The sequence below is a fragment of the Salvelinus sp. IW2-2015 genome, linkage group LG18 (genome assembly GCF_002910315.2).
Source record: "Salvelinus sp. IW2-2015 linkage group LG18, ASM291031v2, whole genome shotgun sequence".
Taxonomy (NCBI): domain Eukaryota; kingdom Metazoa; phylum Chordata; class Actinopteri; order Salmoniformes; family Salmonidae; genus Salvelinus; species Salvelinus sp. IW2-2015.
In genome coordinates, this window is record NC_036858.1 from 31372253 (window position 1) to 31391680 (window position 19428).

The 19428-nt window shown below is 44.0% G+C and overlaps 1 protein-coding gene and 2 pseudogenes across 2 annotated transcripts in view; all 3 read right to left on the bottom strand.

The window, feature by feature from the left end:
* The window catches only part of LOC111977475 (echinoderm microtubule-associated protein-like 4), a 55956-nt pseudogene extending 52862 nt beyond the window's left edge, over positions 1-3094 (bottom strand).
* pkdcca (protein kinase domain containing, cytoplasmic a) overlaps positions 1-19428 on the bottom strand; it is a 451220-nt gene that overhangs the window by 312302 nt on the left and 119490 nt on the right. The gene's annotated exons all lie outside the window — the stretch shown is intronic.
* Positions 3754-12826, bottom strand: LOC111977476 (eukaryotic translation initiation factor 5A-1-like; annotated as a pseudogene).

Here is a 19428-nt window from a genome sequence, read left to right on the forward strand (position 1 = left end):
GTCGTGTTTGGAGGACAAAGAATGCTGTGAGTTGCATCCCAAAGAACACCATACTCTACTGTGAAGCATGGGGGTGGAAACATCATGCTTTGTGGCTGTTTTTCTGCAAAGGACCAGGACGACTGATCCAAGTCAATGTAAAGGAAAGAATGAATGGGCCATGTATCGTGAGATTTTGAGTGAAACCTCCTTCCATCGCAAGGGCATTGAAGATGGAAACGTAGCTGGTCTTTCAGCATGACAATGATACCCAACATACACCCGCCGGGCACCGAAGGAGTGGCTTCGTAAGAAGCATTTCAAGGTCCTGGAGTGGCCTAGCCAGTCTCCAGATCTCAACCCATAGAAAATCTTTGGAGGGAGTTGAAAGTCCGTGTTGCCCAGCAACAGCCCCAAAACATCACTGCTCTAGAGGAGATCTGCATGGAGGAATGGGCCAAAAATACCAGCAACAGTGTGTGAAAACCTTGTGAAGACTTACAGAAAAACGTTTGACCTCTGTCATTGCACCACAAAGGGTATATAATAAAGTATTGAGATAAACTTTTGTTATTGACCAAATACTTAATTTTCCACCATAATTTGCAAATAAATTCATTAAAAATCCTACAATGTGATTTTCTGGATTTTTTTTCGCAATTTTGTCTGACATAGTTGAAGTGTACCTATGATGAAAATTACAGGCCTCTCTCATCTTTTTAAGTGGGAGATTGCACAGTTGTTGGCTGACTAATACTTTTTTGCCCCACTGTATACAGTAACATTCAAAAGTTTCATACACCTAATCATTCAAGGGTTTTTCCATTATTGTTACTGATTTTATACATTGTAGAATAATAGCGACGACATCAAAACTATGAAATAACACATGGAATCATGGAATCATGTAGTAACCAAAAAAAGTGTTAACAAATCAAAAATATATTTTATATTTGAGATTCTTCAAAGTAGCCACCCTTTGCTTGACAGCTTTGCACACTTTTTGTTACTACATGATTCCATTTGTTATATCATAGTGTTTTGATGTCTTCACTATTATTCTACAATGTAGAAAATAGTAAAAATAAGAAAAACCTTAAATGAATAGGTGGCCGAAATTTTTGGAATGTAAAAAAAAAAAATGGATGGTAACAAATACAGATTGTCTCTTTAAGTCTATCAAAAGTGTGCAAGTTTGAGCATGTGTCCATTAGGACTATTGATTTTATCAGCATGAATTAGATTGAGCAATAAAAGCCCCAATTTTATTCCATAGGATGGGATCCGCACTATGCAGCTGTTTCAAGAGAGCATTTTACACTGGCTGTCCACTGGTTTTAAAAACAATGATTGATAGGAAGCTTAAACTTCTTGAATTCAACCATTGGGTTCAAATACACATTTAGATTTACGAACAGCCATCCACAACAACCACAAAATCCGCAAATAGCTAAATGAGAGAGCAGCAGTGTGAATCACATCAATGCGCTATGTAGATATCAATAATAAGTGATATCTGTATCGCCGTAGACTACACCACTGCTGTCATCCTTACCGCCAAGCATTTATTCAAGTTGGATAACATTAGGATGCCGACAGCAGTCGCACCATTGGAAGACATAGCTTGGACTGTAGCCTAAAAAAGCKTATTTATTRCTGCTCTTTCCCGCGATCCATCAAAGTAGTGGTAGTGGTCATAGTGGTCTCTGACTTGTGGTCAGACTCGCTCAGGTGGAACAAACTTAAACTTGCACCTTTTTTCAAAGCTGATTGAATGTCATTGYGAAAACYTCCTTTCTGAATTTAAAAGTAATCCTCAAAGTAATTATCTAGTTTTCCAAAAGTATCTAATCCGATTACGATATTTTTGTAATCCCTTACATGTAATCCGTTACTCCCCAACCCTGGGCACACCGCTGTGATCTACGACACTCCCCTCCTTCTCTCTACCTAACTCAGTCACACTCCATCTACAGCCACGTGTTCTCTCGCTCTCTCACTCTTCTCTCTCGGATTCATATCCTCCCTGCTATAAAGKCAGACATCTAGATGGCTCTACTTTCTCAGACCTGTCCTCGGGTCAATCAGAAGCAGTCTCACTGGGGTGTGCTCTCTGAATAAATAGTGAATGGTCATACTGGTCCAAACACAGACCATCGGGCTTGCAGCGGTAATCGTATGAATGAGCAGCCAGTCACACAGACCGGTAAACAGCCGCACAACACAGGGGAACTACAGCGGGTCGTGAAACGGGCTATTCTCCTTCACAGTAATCTACATTATACAACTATCRACCTACCTACTTCTATAGTTTCACTATGACCCACACAAGCTAAGAAAGTCATAAAGGTATTGTCTGTTAAAACCACTTGCATGTCATTTCTGGTAAACCACACAGATGGTATTGCAGTAGAGAGATTCGGCAGCAAACTCCACTTCAAGTGCATAGCTGGGGGAAACCCCATAGAGCGCACACACACGCGCCAATGAACCACATGGAGCTGGCACCCCATTAACCTCCAAACATCTCTCTCTGGAACAGTACTGAAAGCAATTCTACGGTTATAGTACAGTACATTACCGGCACAGTGGTTGTTGAGCAAGGCGTTGGTGGTTGTAGAGTTGCATGCTGGGGCCACAGACAACAAGCCCTCCTCCATTCTCCTCTCACTGCAGACACACACACACACACGCCCGCAGACGGATACACACACCTCTCCCTTGACAAGATCCAGGCAGCTTCCTGCCTTTTTTGTACTGTCCGAGAGTGTGTGAGTGAGTACCCTTGCCTCTCTGCTACACGCCTGCTGTGTTTGTGACTGTGTATACGTGTGTGTGTGTGGTAGACTATTATTTTCGTCGTCTCAGGCAGTCCTGTTTTTCCTCGCTCTCTCTCTCTCTTTTTCTAGAGTCTATTTCCTTTCCTTCTTCCTTTCGATCCGGTTCTAGTCTTCCTCGACTGCAGTCAGAAGGATTTCTGGTTGTCTGTGTGCAAACAGAATGCTTTTAGTCTCCCCCTATTTCTCTCTCGTTTGTSTCTGCTCTCTCTGGCATACACTCACACACAGTGCCACCACTGCACGCTCACACAAAGCCCGGAGCGAATGAGTGAGCGAGAGAGCGAGGCAGGAGGAGGAGATCAAGATTTTTTTATTTTTTTTAATCCTTGGCTGGCTCAGGGAGTGGCTAACGACGAGCTGCACTGCTGCTGTTGGCTCACAGATCTTTAACCCCTGGAATGCCGATAGCAATAAGGCTCCTGTCAACATAGAGAGAGAACGAGGAAGAGGAGGAGGAAAAAGGGGGAGGGGAGWGCGCGTAGAGGTGACATTATAGCGCGAAGAGAATAGTTCCTGCTCCACTTACTCATTGATTTCTAGAGCTGTCTGGGCCCCTCGTTCGCCCCTCGCGAAGCTGTTAGTCACCCTCCCTGCCAAAAACACATTCATTACATTTCAGAGAGACAAAGTCAGAATCCTTTAAAGAATATATATTATTATTCGATTTTTTGTTGTTGTTCTGGATTATTATTATTATTTTAAACATTCAGGGATGTATGTGGTAAGACCAAGACATCTCTAAGGCAAAAATAAACAGAGGAATGAGGAAGAAGTTAAAAAAAAGAAAAAACAATATTTTCAAAAAGTACTTTTCTTTATTTAGTAAATGATGTATAACTAAACAATATCTTAGTGATCCAGCAGAATGCCATCCAACACAGTGAGCGAGCCACAGTAACAGTGGGACAGTCCGGCACAGCATCGGAGAGAGAAACTAAAACAAGGAATAATCAAAACAGAATGATTGAGGTTGTGTGTGAAGGCCGTCGCATACAGAACCAATACAAAAGCTAGAACCTGATTGTGGGTGGAGTTTGTTGCCTGGGCTGTCAAGCCTTTCTATTTGCCGGTCATTTGCATACTCCTCCCCCATAGCGGACAGCACAGAGACCATGATACCCTCAGAGGTGGCAAACCTCTGCTCTATTTCCTTGCCCAGGTCTGAATCACTCGCCATTGTCACTCATGAGGGACATGAACCCATCAATGATGTTCAACAGCTGGAAAGCGTTCCTCTTGACGTGGGGCACATCCACGTTGTGGGTGGAGGGACACAAGTCCTCATACTTCTTGTTGGTGAAGATGTCAATGCCCATCATGTTAACCTTGGCCTGTCCGTGCTTTCCGGTCTTGGAGGTGGACAATCTTGCAAGGGTGTCTCTTCAGCAGCACAAAGCGGTTCTTTCGCAGGGCAGGGCACTGCATAGGAAAAGGGGGGGGGGGGGGCACCAGAATCTCCAGTGGTGAAGTCAGTGAAGTCAGTTGGTGTCTGCCATGGTGTGACAGATTTAAGAGCACTTCCAAGAGAAAGAGGAACGGGACTGCGCAAGCGTGACCAATTTTGCTCGCAAAGTCAGATTACACAGCCACGATCTGCCTCACAGATGATGTCATTGCCATCTTAAAGAGACGGCGCACAATTTTATAAAAAGAGATTTTGCTTCTTTCCGCACAAATGCTGTTGATCAGTACAATAAAGGAATACGTTCTCCTAGCAGTTGCCAATAAAATAAGTCCTAAATAGAAGGGATTGTTTGTCATCTGTAGCCCTGTGATCTCAGCGTAAACAAGCTCACCTCAATGCACCCGTTCCTTTTGAATAATATCCATTCATCTGTATTGTGAAGAGTCCTAGGCTACATCTTGATTTACCCAGTTCATCAATAGAGAAGTACCATTCAAATAATTGATTACCATTTTGGTTGTTTTTTTGTAGTTCGATTGATACAAACAAAGTCAAATTGACCGTATGATTGATTCATTAATGCATACATTGCTGTCTCAAAGGAATTGACGTAAAAAAGTTCAAATGTGATGATATTGAACTCAAGAGATGGCCAACGATTGAACAGAGCAGGAAGCGGAGTCCGTCTGGATCCAGTGCCATTCTGGGACTTTAGCGCATACTTTTTCTTCTGCGGTATCGTTTTTGGAATCGAGTATCATGACGGTGTCGAGTATCACGATACGAAACCTGGTATCGAAGTCGGAATTCTCGTATCGTGACAACACGGATACTCACAATACTCAAGATTATAACATCACTCTAGAATGACAATGGTCTTCTATGGCTGCCCTACAGTGTGGTCTCTGGCTTTGTTGTGAAAGATATACATGTTCCTTGTTGTGATGAAACAAAAATACATTTTAACTGTCTAATCTAAACTCTATGATCAGCACCTGGTCTGGTCGAAATGAAACCCACTGTTCCACACATGACTGCAGGAGCACAGCCAAAACACTGGGCCTGAGGGGGGAGACAGAGAGCACAATGGCAGAAACAGACATTCTGTAAAACACACATTCTCACTAAGATTTTAGCAAAGTTTGGATGGAACCGTGTGCAGTGTGTACGTAGATAGGTATTCTGTTGATGTGCATGAGGCTCTTTAAGACTGCACACGTGTGCATAGGCTACTCCTGCTGGATACTTAGCCGACAGTTGAAACTGGACCCTCTGCCCTGTGCTAGTATTATCTATTGTTTTAAATCTGAGGCTCAGAGGGAGAGCAGATCCCAGCCGATGGCAGGGATTTCAACCAGAGTGGACCGTTTTACTCTCCACTGTTTGAGAAAGACCGAGAAAGCGAGCAAGCGAGAGAGAAAGATAGAGAAAGGGAGCGAGCGAGACAGCGAATTATTTCAAGGCAGCACTCTACCAAGTTGGAAGGAAAAACCTAAACAGAAAGGGGACTAGTGACTACCCAGGAGGAAGAGATGGGGGGGGGGGGGGAGAGAACGAGGAGAAGCCATTGCCACCATACTGTACATCTACAATGGGCTCTACAATGACTCATGGTATGGGCAGTGAAGTCCAGTACGGTTAGCTGAAGCCCAATATGGCGACCAGAGTATGGGCGTGTCGAAAGGAGTGGGTGTACTGAAAGTGAATCAGCTATGTGGGCAGATTTGTTGCCACTCGATATCGTTTTGCGAGGCTGAAAGGGCTGTACTACTGCGGTAGCTATGTGGCAATTATTTTCTCTCACATTTTATTTCAAGTAGGATAGCAGCCTACACAATAAATAATATTCTTCACCATGTAGATGTCACCTTGATACATACGGTCTACTACTCAACGGGGAGGGAATGAACGGCAACAGCACCAGGACACAGCGCCCTTCGCTCCCGCTTGACAAGCACTACTGTCCGGCAACGGCGTGGAAAGTAGCCGCCTAGTAGCTAATTAGGGTGACAGTCGCAGTAAACACTCGCATACAACGCACGAAACATAAAAAATAAACAATCGTCAGTTTTATAACTGAAAATGTACAATTATTTGGGTAAAACTAACAATGAAACACGACTCGGACTCATCCTCTGGCTTAAAAACAGAAGTCCAAACTCTTGTGGACAGTAGCTCAATTCACGGCAGTTGCATGGTAAGAAACGGAAGGGGAAAAAACAACTGTGACACAACTCCCATCATGCTTGGTGAGAGAGATGAGGTGTTGTGATCTAGTTCACAGTCACCCCCCCCAAAGAAAAATGAAAATATGTGTTCCTGCTCTCTACTGAAAACCCCTGGTGTGGCACGAGCGTTAACTGCCATCTGAAGGAAGACGAAACCTAGATGTTACACCCTGTGTCGAGAGGAATTGCAGTGGAGTCACAAAAATAGAGCTGACAGGAAAGAGGAGGGTGGCAGGAAAGCAGACAGGGCCTGACACACACTTAAAACTGAAACTCTGCAATCAGAACACTTACGGTACTCTGCTACTCTCTCGAACAAAACTCTTCACCATGTCGGAGGCTAAAATCTTCTGAAACAGGGACGTCTTAAGGGSTGACTGGTGGTGTAAAAACAGCCTCTTCGGTCCTCATAGAGTTAAAGGGAGATTTGGGGATTTTGGCAATSACGCCTTCYATCTACTTCCCCAGAGTCAGATGAAATCGTGGATACCATTTGTATGTCTCTGTGTCCAGAATGAAGGAAGTTAGAGGTAGTTTTGCACGCCAAGGCTAACTAGTGTTAGCACAATTAACAGAAGGCTACGGGTGTCTGCTAGGGGTCTGGAGAAGATACAGGAGGAACGGTCCCATAGCCACAGAGGCATATATATCTTATTTGAGAGGTACTAGTGACAGATTTTAAATACCTCKAATTAGAATTTGGTTGGGTAAAAAACGATCAAAGGCGCTGAAAAACGCTAAACTACACCCATCTCCTCCTCTTTAGACCAATTCTTCTAGCGMTCTTGTTATTTTATCTCTCCTGATTCGCCCGCTCTCCTCCTCTTTTCTCTCCTGCTCTCCCTCATCCACGCGTCTTCATCTGCCTAATGGTTTTTTCGACGGGGCATGTCGGGGCATACCGGAGGAATAAAATACTATCTGCTAATCTTCCTCGGTAACATTGTGTTACTTAAGAGGAAATCCCTGCCAAGTGCCAGTCTGATGAGTTACCCAACCTGCGGGCTCTATTCTGGCTCTATGTGGCCCCAGGGAGCGGCGCCAGTTCCCCTATCTCCCACCCAGGCTGCATAAGAGGACAGAGTGCAGCGCCTTGGTTCAATGAAGTGTCATGGTGCCCTTTCAAGTGACACACTCAAGTGCAGAATAGGAAGCACCTGGCATGGAGTCACAGCACTGACGTCCATCAACTACCCCATGGATAAGGTACTGTATACTACCATTTATGTGTGAGAGTGAACCTGCTTCTTTTCTGTATTAAAGACAGCAGCCAGTGTTTACACTTGTGCATGTTTCAGACAGTAATACTACACAGAAAACAAAAGGGGAAATCACATACTAGACAGTGTGAGGGAAAACAGGGGCGGTGAAGAAAGGCGAGAGGAAGACGAGAGAGAAAAGACACACAGAGAGACAGACAGGTGGTGTCTGAGGCAGATACAGGACGGCTCCCTAAGGAAGGAAAGTGGTCAGAGGTTAGGGTCGCAGGAGGGAAGGATGAAGGGAGGAAGAGTGGGCGGAGAGAGGAAGGGGAGGAATGTGTGTTGAAAACCACAGAGCAACGTGTTGGACAGACTGAGACACGTTCTTAGGAGGCCAGCCACATGCTAGGAGCGAACATGTCTGTCTGTCTGTCTGCCTGACTTGCAGGATTCCACACGTTGACAGACAGCAAGCCAAGCATAACAGCATTATATAATATACACAGTGTTCTACAACCCAACACGATGCAGCACAATGCGCTGCAGTACGACACATTAAATGACGCAGCGCAGCGAAGCAGAGTGACTGCTACCAGGAACAACAATGGAAGGTAATGTAGAACTAATCAGCATCTTGCCCTCATGACTCTCAGCCTTGGTTCTCTAGTGTGCAGCTCCCTTCAGGCACCCAGCCACTCTCTAACTCTGTGTTAACAGAGATGGCAGAAGGTATATATTGATGTGAGACATCACAACAGGGTAGAGTAGGAAACACACAGTTTGACGAGCCGTGCGTAAGGGGTTTGTATCTAATGTTGGGGTTATTCGATGCTCGACTATGCTTGAAATGTGAAATGTGTGTGTGTGTGTGTGTGTGTGTGTGTGTGTAGGAGGTAGACATAGCTGATACTGTTGTGTTATTCTAAACCCCTGTTCAGTAGTGTTAAGCCCAAACTCTCTGACCCCCTCTGGTACCCCAGCAACAGATGGATGGGGGGTGTAGTAGGGGCCCTCCTTGCCTGCGCCCACCACTCCTGGCCCTTGGCAGCTTCGCCCACATTCCTCACCGCCCTGTTTGCAATTAAACTGGCACTGGACCCTCAGACTGCGGGAGCCATGACGACCTGCCAGCTAACGCAACCACGCACTCATGGTACAACAGAGTACCTACACCCGTGGTACAGAGAAACCTACACACTCAACCGCTCAGGACACCTAGCTACTTTAAAATCTACATTGTATACAGCACACAGCCATGCACTGATGGTACAGAACACCTACTGGAAACCTACACACATCAACAATTGCAACATATGTCAATTGTGGTACACCACTAAGGTCATTTCCACGTAAAAGGACCCATGAGCACCAGCATGTGAAGTTCATAGGAGTATGTCAAATCTGGTGTCAAATGAAAGATGAGTCMATATTTTCTATATGCATTTTTAAAATACATTCTCTATCCTAAATATTAGGAATAAGCAAACAGACAGAAAAGGGGTCTTAGAAAAAGTCTTAAAAAGGTATTTGAAATATATCAAAAACAGAATAATGTTGATGAAAAAACCCCTACCAACTAATATCAACACTTATATTTCGTATTTTTTTTTATATTTGCCTTGTGTAGTAAGTTTAAGAAACATTGCCCTGTGCCTTGAAATTCTGTTACCCAAAACCCTGAAATCATTCAGATATTCTATCATTTCTCTCCCTCATGAGGGAGGAAAATGACAGTTGACAGAAGTGACAAGGTAGAACTACCAATTCATTATTGTAATTTTACTGTTATCTATTTGGATTATGAATTATTAAGGGATTAAAACTCAAAATTACCAAATTGGTAACCTCATCACCAGGCTATTGTTCACGGTGCATATAAGCCTGGGACATCAATGATTCAAGGTTGGCCTTAGTGGGAGTGACAATAGAATTCTATGCGAGTGACCTTACTGAGTAAAGTACACTAAATTACCAAAAGTATGTGGACACCTGCTCGTTGAACATCTCATTCCAAAATCATGGGCATTAATATGGAGTTGGTCCGTCCTTTGCTGCTATAACAGCCTCCACTCTTCTGGGAAGGCTTTCCACTAGATGTTGGAACATTGCTGCGGGGTGGGGGGGGGGGACTTGCTTCCATTTAGCCACAAGAGCATTAGTGAGGTCGGGTACTGATGTTGGGAGATTAGGCCCATGAGGTCAGGGCTTTATGCAGGCCAGTCAAGTTCTTCCACACTGATCTCGACAAACCATTTCTGTATGGACCTTGCGGTGTGCACAGGGGCATTGTGCTGAAACAGGAAAGGGCATTCCCCAAACTGTTGCCACAAAGATAGAAGCACAGAACTGTCTAGAATGTCATTGTATGCTGTAGCGTTAAGATTTCCCTTCACTGGAACTAATGGTCCTGGCCCAAACCAAGAAAAACAGCCCCAGACCATTATTCCTCATTCACAGAACTTCACAGTTGGCACTATGCATTGGGGCAGGTAGCGTTCTAGGCAGCCGCCAAACCCAGATTAGTACGTCACACTGCCAGATGGTGAAGCGTGATTCATCACTCCAGAGAACGCGTTTCCACTGCTCCAGAGTCAAATGGCGGCGAGCTTTATGCCACTCCAGTCGACGCTTAGCATTGCGCATGGTGATCTTAGGCTTGTGTGCGGGTGCTCGGCCATGGAAACCCATTTCATGAAGCTCCCGACGAACAGTTATTGTGTTGACGTTGCTTCCAGAGGCAGTTTGGAACTCTGAAGTGATTMTTGCAACCAAGAAGATACGTTTTTTGCGCGCTAAGCTCTTCAGTAATCGGCGGTCCCATTCCGTGAACTTGTGTGGCCTACCACTTTGCGGCTGAGCCGTTGTTGCTCCTAGACATTTACAACTTCATAATAACAGCACATACAGTTGACCGGGGCAGCTCTAGCAGGGCAGAAATTTGACAAACTGACTTGTTGGYAAAAAGGCATCCTATGACCATGCCACGTTGAAAGTCACTGAGCTCTTCAGTAAGGCCATTCTACTGCCAATGTTTGTCTATGGAGATTGCACTGACGTGTCCTCGATTTTATACACCTGTCTGCAACGGGTGTGGCTGAAATAGCCTAATCCACTAATTTGAAGGGGTGTCCACATACTTTTGTATATACTGTATTTCTCATCATTTAATTTTTGCCAATCACACAACTGTGAGGCGTGGTTCCGTAAACAGGTGCACAATTTATTTATTTTTTACATTTAACCTTTATTTATCTGGACAAGTCAGTTAAGAACAAATTCTTATTTGCAATGACGGTCTACACCGGCCAAACCCGGACGACGCTGGGCCAATTATGCGCCACCCTATGGGACTCCCAATCACTGCCGGTTGTGACACAGCCAGGAATCGAACCAGGGTGACACCTCTAGCACTGAGATGTAGTGCCTTGGACAGCTGCGCCACTCGGGAGGCCCGAGACACGTACGGGGAGGTTTAGTGGGGAGCTGTTGTGGGATATAATTGGTTGGTAGACTAAGCCGATTAAACCAATGCTTCGGGAGTTTCTCCCAGTCTTTCTGTATTGGCTAACGAAGGCCAAGTTTGACAGGTTGGTCCACCAGTCACTTCATGCATTTGGGGAACGAGTCTGGGAACGAGATTACCAAATTGGTAACAGAATTTAATTGGCTACAATGGGAAATAATAGTAGACACAAACCACAGTTGAGTCACCTGCTACAGTCCTCCTTTCCACCGGCATACTGTTACGTTCTACTCATAATTGTTTTCTTTCTGTCATCTGGTGGTCACAGCCAGTGTGAAATCTCTTCCTCCCTCTCCATCTGTTCTCACTAACACCTACCCATGAGCCCCCTGTCTCTCCATGTACTGTCACCAGCATCGTTACCCACTGAGCACCGAACGACACCAGACATCCAGGGACGTTAAAAAGAAGTTGAAATGTGATTGATTTCAACGTCTACATACAGTTGAAATTGGAAGTTTACTTACACCTTAGCCAAATATATTTCAACTCAGTTTTTCACAATTCCTGACATTTAATCCTWGTAACAATTCTCTGTCTTAGGTCAGTTAGGATCACCACTTTACTTTAAGAAGGTGAAATGTCAGAATAATAGTGGAGAGAATGATTTATTTCAGCTTTTATTTATTTCATCACATTTCCAGTAGGGTCAGAAGTTTACATACACTCAATTAGTTTTTGGTAGCATTGCCTTTAAATTGTTTAACTTAGGTCAAATGTTTCAGGTAGCCTTCCACAAGCTTCTCACAATAAGTTGYGTGAATTTTGGCCCATTCCGCCTGACAGAGCTGGTGTAACTGAGTCAGGTTTGTAGGCCCCCTTGCTCGCACATGCTTTTTCAGTTCTGCCCAAATCAAATTTTATTGGTCACATACACAAAACAAAATACTGCATAGTTTCCTAAGAAACCACCTCTGTCGACGCCGGATGTACTCTTGTGCCCACAAGTGCCCATTGTACTTTACTATACTCTACTCTACTAAACTGTACTAAACTTTTAAAAACTATACTTAACTGTACAATAGTCTGCTCAACTTTTAAAAAAACACTTTACTGTACTCTACTGTGGTGTTCTGTACTGTGCCTTCCACACATCAAATTAAATCAAATAASATTTTATTGGTCACATACACATGGTTAGGAGATGTTAATATGAGTGTAGCGAAATGCTTGTGCTTCTAGTTCTGACCGTGCAGTAATATCAAACAAGTAATCTAACAATTTCACAACTACCTTATACACACAAGTGTAAAGGAATGAATAAGAATATGTACATATGGATGAGCGATTGCCGAATGGCATAGGCAAGATGCAGTAGATGGTATAGAGTACAGCATATACATATGAGATGAGTAATGTAGGGTATGTAAACATTATATAAAGTGGCATTGTTAAAGTGACTAATGATACATTTATTACATCCAATTTTGTGGCTAGAGATTTGAGTCAGTATGTTGGCAGCAGCCACTCAATTTTAGTGATGTCTGTTTAACAGTCTGATGGCCTTCAGATAGAAACAGTTTTRCAGTCTCTCGSTCCCWGCTTTGATGCARKTGTACTGACCTCCTCTTCTGGATGATAGCGGGGTGGACAGGCAGTGGCTCGGGTGGTTGTTGTCCTTGACGATCTTTTTGGCCTTCCTGTGACATCGGSTGGTGTAGGTGTCCTGGAGGGCAGGTAGTTTGCACCCGGGGATGCATTGTGCAGACCTCACTACCCTCTGGAGAGCCTTACGGTTGTGGGCGGAGCAGTTGCCGTTCCAGGCGGTGATACAGCCCGACAGGATGCTCTCGATTGAGCATCTGTAAAAGTTTGAGTGTTTTTGGTGACACYCCAAATTTCTTCAGCCTCCTGAGGTTGAAGAGGCGCTGTTGCGCATTCTTAACCACGCTCTCTGTCTGGGTGGACCATTTCAATTTGTCCGTGATGTGTACACTGAGGAACTTAAAAACTTTCCACCTTCTCCACTACTGTCCCGTCGATGTGGATAGGGGGGTGCTCCCTCTGCTGTTTCCTGAAGTCCACGATCACCTCCTTTGTTTTGTGCATGTTGAGTGTGAGGTTATTTTCCTGACACCACACTCCGAGGGCCCTCACCTCCTCCCTGTAGGCCGTCTCGTCGTTGTTGGTAATCAAGCCTACCACTGTAGTGTCGTCTGCAAACTTGATGATTGAGTTGGAGGCGTGCATGGCCACGCAGTCATGGGTGAACAGGGAGTACAGGAGAGGGCTGAGAACGCACCCTTGTGGGGCCCCAGTGTTTAGGATCAGCGGGGTGGAGATGTTGTTTCCTACCCTCACCACCTGGGGGCGCCCCGTGAGAAAGTCCAGGACCCAGTTGCACAGGGCAGGGTCGAGACCCAGGGTCTCGAGCTTAATGGCGAGTTTGGAGGGTACTATGGTGTTAAATGCTGAGCTGTAATCGATGAACAGCATTCTTACATAGGTATTCCTCTTGTCCAGATGGGTTAGGGCAGTGTGCAGTGTGATTGCGTCGTCTGTGGACCTATTGGGGCGGTAAGCAAATTGGAGTGGGTCTAGGGTGTCAGGTAGGGTGGAGGTGACATGATCCTTGACTAGTCTCTCAAACCACTTCATGATGACGGAAGTGAGTGCTATGGGGCGATAGTTGTTTAGCTCAGTTACCTTAGCTTTCTTGGGAACAGGAACAAATGGTGGCCCTCTTGAAGCATGTGGGAACAGCAGACTTGGATAGGGATTGATTGAGTATGTCCGTAAACACACCAGCCAGCTGGTCTGCGCATGCTCTGAGGACGCGGCTAGGGATGTCGTCTGGGCCGGCAGCCTGGCGAGGGTAAAATGTTTAAATGTTTTACTCACGTTGGCTGCGGTAAAGGAGAGCCCGCAGGTTTTGGTAGCGGGCCATGTCAGTGGCACTGTATTGTCCTCAAAGCAAGCAAAGAAGTTGTTTAGTTTGTCTGGGAGCAAGACGTCGGTGTCAGCGACGGGGCTTGTTTTCTTTTTTAATCCGGGATTGACTTTAGACCCTGCCACATACGTCTCGTGTTTAAACCGTTGAATTGCGACTCTACTTTGTCTCTATACTGGCGCTTAGCTTGTTTGATTGCCTTGCGGAGGGAAAGGTGGGCGAAGGAGGGCTTTGTATGCGTTGTGGAAGTTAGAGTAGCAATGATCCAGAATTTTGCCAGCCCGGGTCGCACATTCGATATACTGATAAAATGTACGGAACCTTGTTTTCAGATTAGCCTTGTGAAAATCTCCAGCTACAATAAATGCAGCCTCAGGATATGTGCTTTCCAGTTTACATAGAGTCCAATGAAGTTCTTTCAGGGCAGTCGAGGTGTCTGCTTGGGGGGGGGATATACACAGCTGTGATTATAAATCGAGGAGAATTCTCTTGGTAGATAATGCGGTCGGCATTTGATGGTAAGGAATTCTAGGTCAGGTGAACAAAAGGACTTGAGTTCCTGTATGTTGTTATGATCACACCACGACTCTTTAATTATAAGGCATACACCCCTGCCCTTCTTCTTACCAGAGAGATGTCTGTTTCTGTCGGCACGATGCGTGAAGAAACCGGGTGGCTGTACCTACTCTGATAAGGAATCCCAAGTGAGCCATGTTTCCGTGAAACAGAGAATGTTACAATCTCTGATGTCTCTCTGGAAGGCCACCCTTGCTTGGATTTCGTCTACCTTGTTGTCAAGAGACTGGACATTGGCGAGTAGTATACTCGGGAGCGGTGAGTGATGTGCCCGTCTATGGAGCCTGACCAGAAGACCGCTTCGTCTGCCCCGCCGTTGTTTTGGGTCGCCTACTGGGATCCGATCCATTGTCCTGGTTGGTGGTCCAAACAGAGGATCCGCTTCGGGAAAGTTTTATTCCTGGTCGTAATGTTGGTAAGTTGACGTTGCTCTTATATCCAATAGTAATAAGACTTACGATTTCCTGGGGTAACAGTGTAAGAAATAATACAGTCAAAAAGAACGTGAAGCGAGGCGACCATTTCTGTCGGCGCCATCCTGAAGCAAGTGAAACATAAGAATAAACGTCTATGATTGGTTTAGGCCAAAAATCAACATACAGTTGACGTCGGAAGTTTACATACACTTAGGTTGTAGTCATTAAAACTTGTTTTTCAACCACTCCACAAATGTATTGTTAACAAACTATAGTTTTGGCAAGTCGGTTAGGACATCTACTTTGTGCATGACAAGTAATTCTTCCAACAATTGTTTACAGACAGATTATTTCACTTATAATTCACTATCACAATTCCCGTGGGTCAGAAGTTTACATACACTAAGTTGACTGTGCCTTTAAACAGCTTGGGAAATTCCATAAAATGATGTCATGGCTTTAGACGCTTCTGCTAGGCTAACTAACATCATTTGAGTCAATAGGTGGTGTACCTGTGGATGTATTTCAAGGCCTACCTTCAAACTCACTGCCTCTTTGCTTGACATCATGGGGAAATCTAAATAAATTAGCCAAGACCTCAGAAAAAATTTGAGGCCCTCCACAAGTCTGGTTCATCCTTGGGAGCAATTTCCAAACGCATGAAGGTGCCACGTTCATCTGTACAAACAATAGTGCGCAAGTATAAACACCATGGGACCACGCAGCCGTCATACCGCTCAGAGATGAAGGTACTGTGGTGCGAAAGGTGCAAATCATTCCCAGAACTACAGCAAAGGACCTTGTGAAGATGCTGGAGGAAACCGGTACAAAAGTATCTATGTCCACAATAAAACGAGTCCTATATCAACATAGACTGAAAGGCCACTCAGCAAGGAAGAAGCCCCTGCTCCAAAACTGCCATAAAAAAAGCCAGACTACGATTTGCAACTGCACATGGGGACAAAGATCATACCTTTTGGAGAAATGTCCTCTGGTCTGATGAAACAAAAATAGKACTGTTTGGCCATAATGACCATCGTTATGTTTGGAGGAAAAAGGGGGATGCTTGCAAGCCGAAGAACACCATCCCAACCGTGAAGAACGGGGGTGGCAGCATCATGTTGTGGGGGTGCTTTGCTGCAGGAGGGACTGGTGTACTTCACAAAATAGGAGGGAAAAGTAAGTGGATATATTGAAGCAACATCTCAAGACATCAGTCAGGAAGTTAAAGCTTGGCCGCAAATGGGTCTTCCAAATGGACAATGACCCCTAGCATACTTCCAAAGTTGTGGCAAAATGGCTTAAGTACAAGAAAGTCAAGGTTTTGGAGTGGCCATCACAAAGTCCTGACCTCTATCCTATGGAAAATTTGTGGGCAGAATTGAAAAAGCGTGTGCGAGCAAGGAGGCCTACAAACCTGAATCAGTTACACCAGCTCTGTCAGGAGGAATGGGACAAAATTCACACAACTTATTGTGGGAAGCTTGTGGAAGCCTACCCGAAACGTTTGACCTAAGTTAAACAATTTAAAGGCAATGCTACCGAATACTAATTGAGTGTATGTAAACTTCTGACCCACTGGGAATGTGATGAAAGAAATAAAAGCTGAAATAAATCATTCTCTCTACTATTATTCTGACATTTCACATTCTTAAAACTGACCTAAGACAGGGAATCTTTAATAGTTTTTCACAATTCCTGACATTTAATCCTGAGTAGAAATGTATTTGGCTAAGGTGTAAGTAAACTTCCGACTTCAACTGTATATAATAATAGCATACACAAACCACAGTTGATATATAAAAAAAWATATATAAAACAATTAAAAAGCCAGCTACATTTCAAAATGGTTTGCTTGAAGTTAATCTTCCATTTTACTAGAGAAAACTGAAGAACAGTAGCTACACATCAGTCAGAGCGTGGTCTGCTGATAGAATGCCGTTTGTGAATTCTCATCCAAGTGGAGAAGTGCAACTGAAGCACAGAAGTTGTCTGATGCTGAGCAGAAATGACAATAACAAGCATTTTAGATCTGCGTTTACAAAACGCAGCAGGATATTTCTTATGCATATGTATRATTATTTTTATGCGCGAAAAAGGCAACCCCTGGTACACTATCATTTACTGTATTGTATTTTTCTTTATTGTACTGTACTATACTGTACTCTACTGAGCTGTACCTTGATGTCCAAACTTGTGAAACATACGTCTATGATTGGTTCAGATTTGGTCTGGTCTCGTCCGGACCAACCAAATTTGGTCATTATGATAATAGCCAGTGTGTATGTGGTCACAAATGTGGTCACAGAAAACTCAAGGAGATTTTACAAAACTTTGCATCTGCACAGTTCTTCCAGTAAATGTGTTTTTGTACAATTTTCTGTGGAAACTGTTAAAAGTAGTTATTGTGCAATGAGTTGCATGGTTTATTAAACTTAGAAATCAAATGGTTTTTATAGTGAAATCTGAGTCTCAGCGCAATTCTGTTACTGTGAAATTGCYCCCAAAAAACATGGGATGCATTCCAGCAAAGCCACTACACAACACTAAACAATACATGAATTGCACTACACCACTGCTACACCTYGCTATCAGCGGAGCCTTGTCTGGCAGCGAAACAGTTCATTCAGCCTCATTTACTGCCTTTAAAAAAAACATAGCTGATATGGCTGACTGCTTAAACAAATGTGGATTCTACTGACAATTGAGATYTACAAACTATGGCATAAGGGGACGACAAGCGGATCAAAAGCAATCCGTAATTTCGATTAAGACATTAATGAGCGAGCTAGGATGGARGTAGTCAATACAACTATTTGTTCAGCACTTTTGAAATGTACAGCGACATAATTCAGAACATGGGCCGTTCTTACAGTATTCTCCCTGTACACCAAGTCAGAACCGTAGGATAAATAAAGGGGGCATATAAGCAGACAATGAAAGCTCTTACAATATTCAATGATTACATAACTAAATAAACAGGTTGCAGGCTACATGTGCACCACCAAGTCAGAACAGTAGGTGAAATTAAGTGAATTAAGTGAAAAAAATACCAAATTATTAGGGTGAGGCACATGGGCTACTAACACAACATACACTTAGTATTACCTTCTTAGCTACAGTATACATATCTCCCTGGCATTTTACATAATTTATGCAACAGCATACAAYACATTTTTGGACTCACCTTGTGCTGTGCTCACTTGAACAGGAATGTGGCGCGGCGGTCCTTCGTGGGCAAATTTTGTCAAACTTTGTCAAAGTCTGGCATTCTCTGGATTTATGATGTGTTCAAGACAGCTGGGAACTTCAACAAAAAAAAGTGAATCATGATGACGTCAGTGATCTTCAGGTCATAGCTCTAGAAAGAGGCCTGAGTTTCCGATTTACAATTCTGAGTTGAATGAAAGTTCAAAACGTATTTTCCCAGTCGTAGTTCATTTTTCCCCGAGTTCCCAGTTGTTTTGTACTCACTAAAGTCAGATTTTGCAGTTCCAAGTTAACAGTTGTTTTGAGCGTGGCACAAATCATGCTTCATTGACAGTGTGGCAAATGTTGAATGTTTTTCATTTTAAACTAGGAAGAGAGACCCTTAATCTTAGACTTGGGACCACACAGCCACAGCCACTCCACTGAATATCAGGCTAGTGATTGCTTTGCAATGCTTGCAGTTAGCCACTGATTCCTTCCAAACCACTCTTTGTTGAATTTGCGAATTCCAACTTGTGTAATCTTTATGTCCAATAGCCGATGAGCACAGATGTTTTATCTATAATTTATCTTCATATAACAGGGCTCCCGAGTGGTGCAGCAGTCTAAGGCACTGCATCTCAGCGCTAGAGGTGTCACTACAGACACCTTGGTTCGAATCCAGGCTGTATCACAACCGGCAGTGATTGGAAGTCCCCTAGGGCGGCGCACAATTGGCCCAGCGTCGTCCGGCTTATGCCGGTGTAGGCCAAATTTTCGAGGTCTACCCTTAGACTTGGCGGTGACGTAGTGTGCCCATGAGTGACAGAACACTCAGCTAATCACGGCGCAAGCCACCACAGAAAGCACTGAGCTAGGCTGAAACACCTGCATTTGAGCTGATTTACTCAAGAAAACAAAAAAAGAGACCATGTTTGTTTGCGGCTTTATTAACTCAATTCTATATWTTTTTAAATGACATTGGTTTGCAAACTGTGTGACACGTATTAATGCCAAAATAACATGCAAAACAGGCAAGCCCCCACTTCCCCCCAAAAAACAGTCTCTGCCCCACCTGCCCTGAATGACGGGTCAGCACTGGAAATTGCCCATACCATACTTTAGTGCCTCATGCTATCTATTGTTATCTTGAACCCACAGGTGCATTGCAACAGTTTTA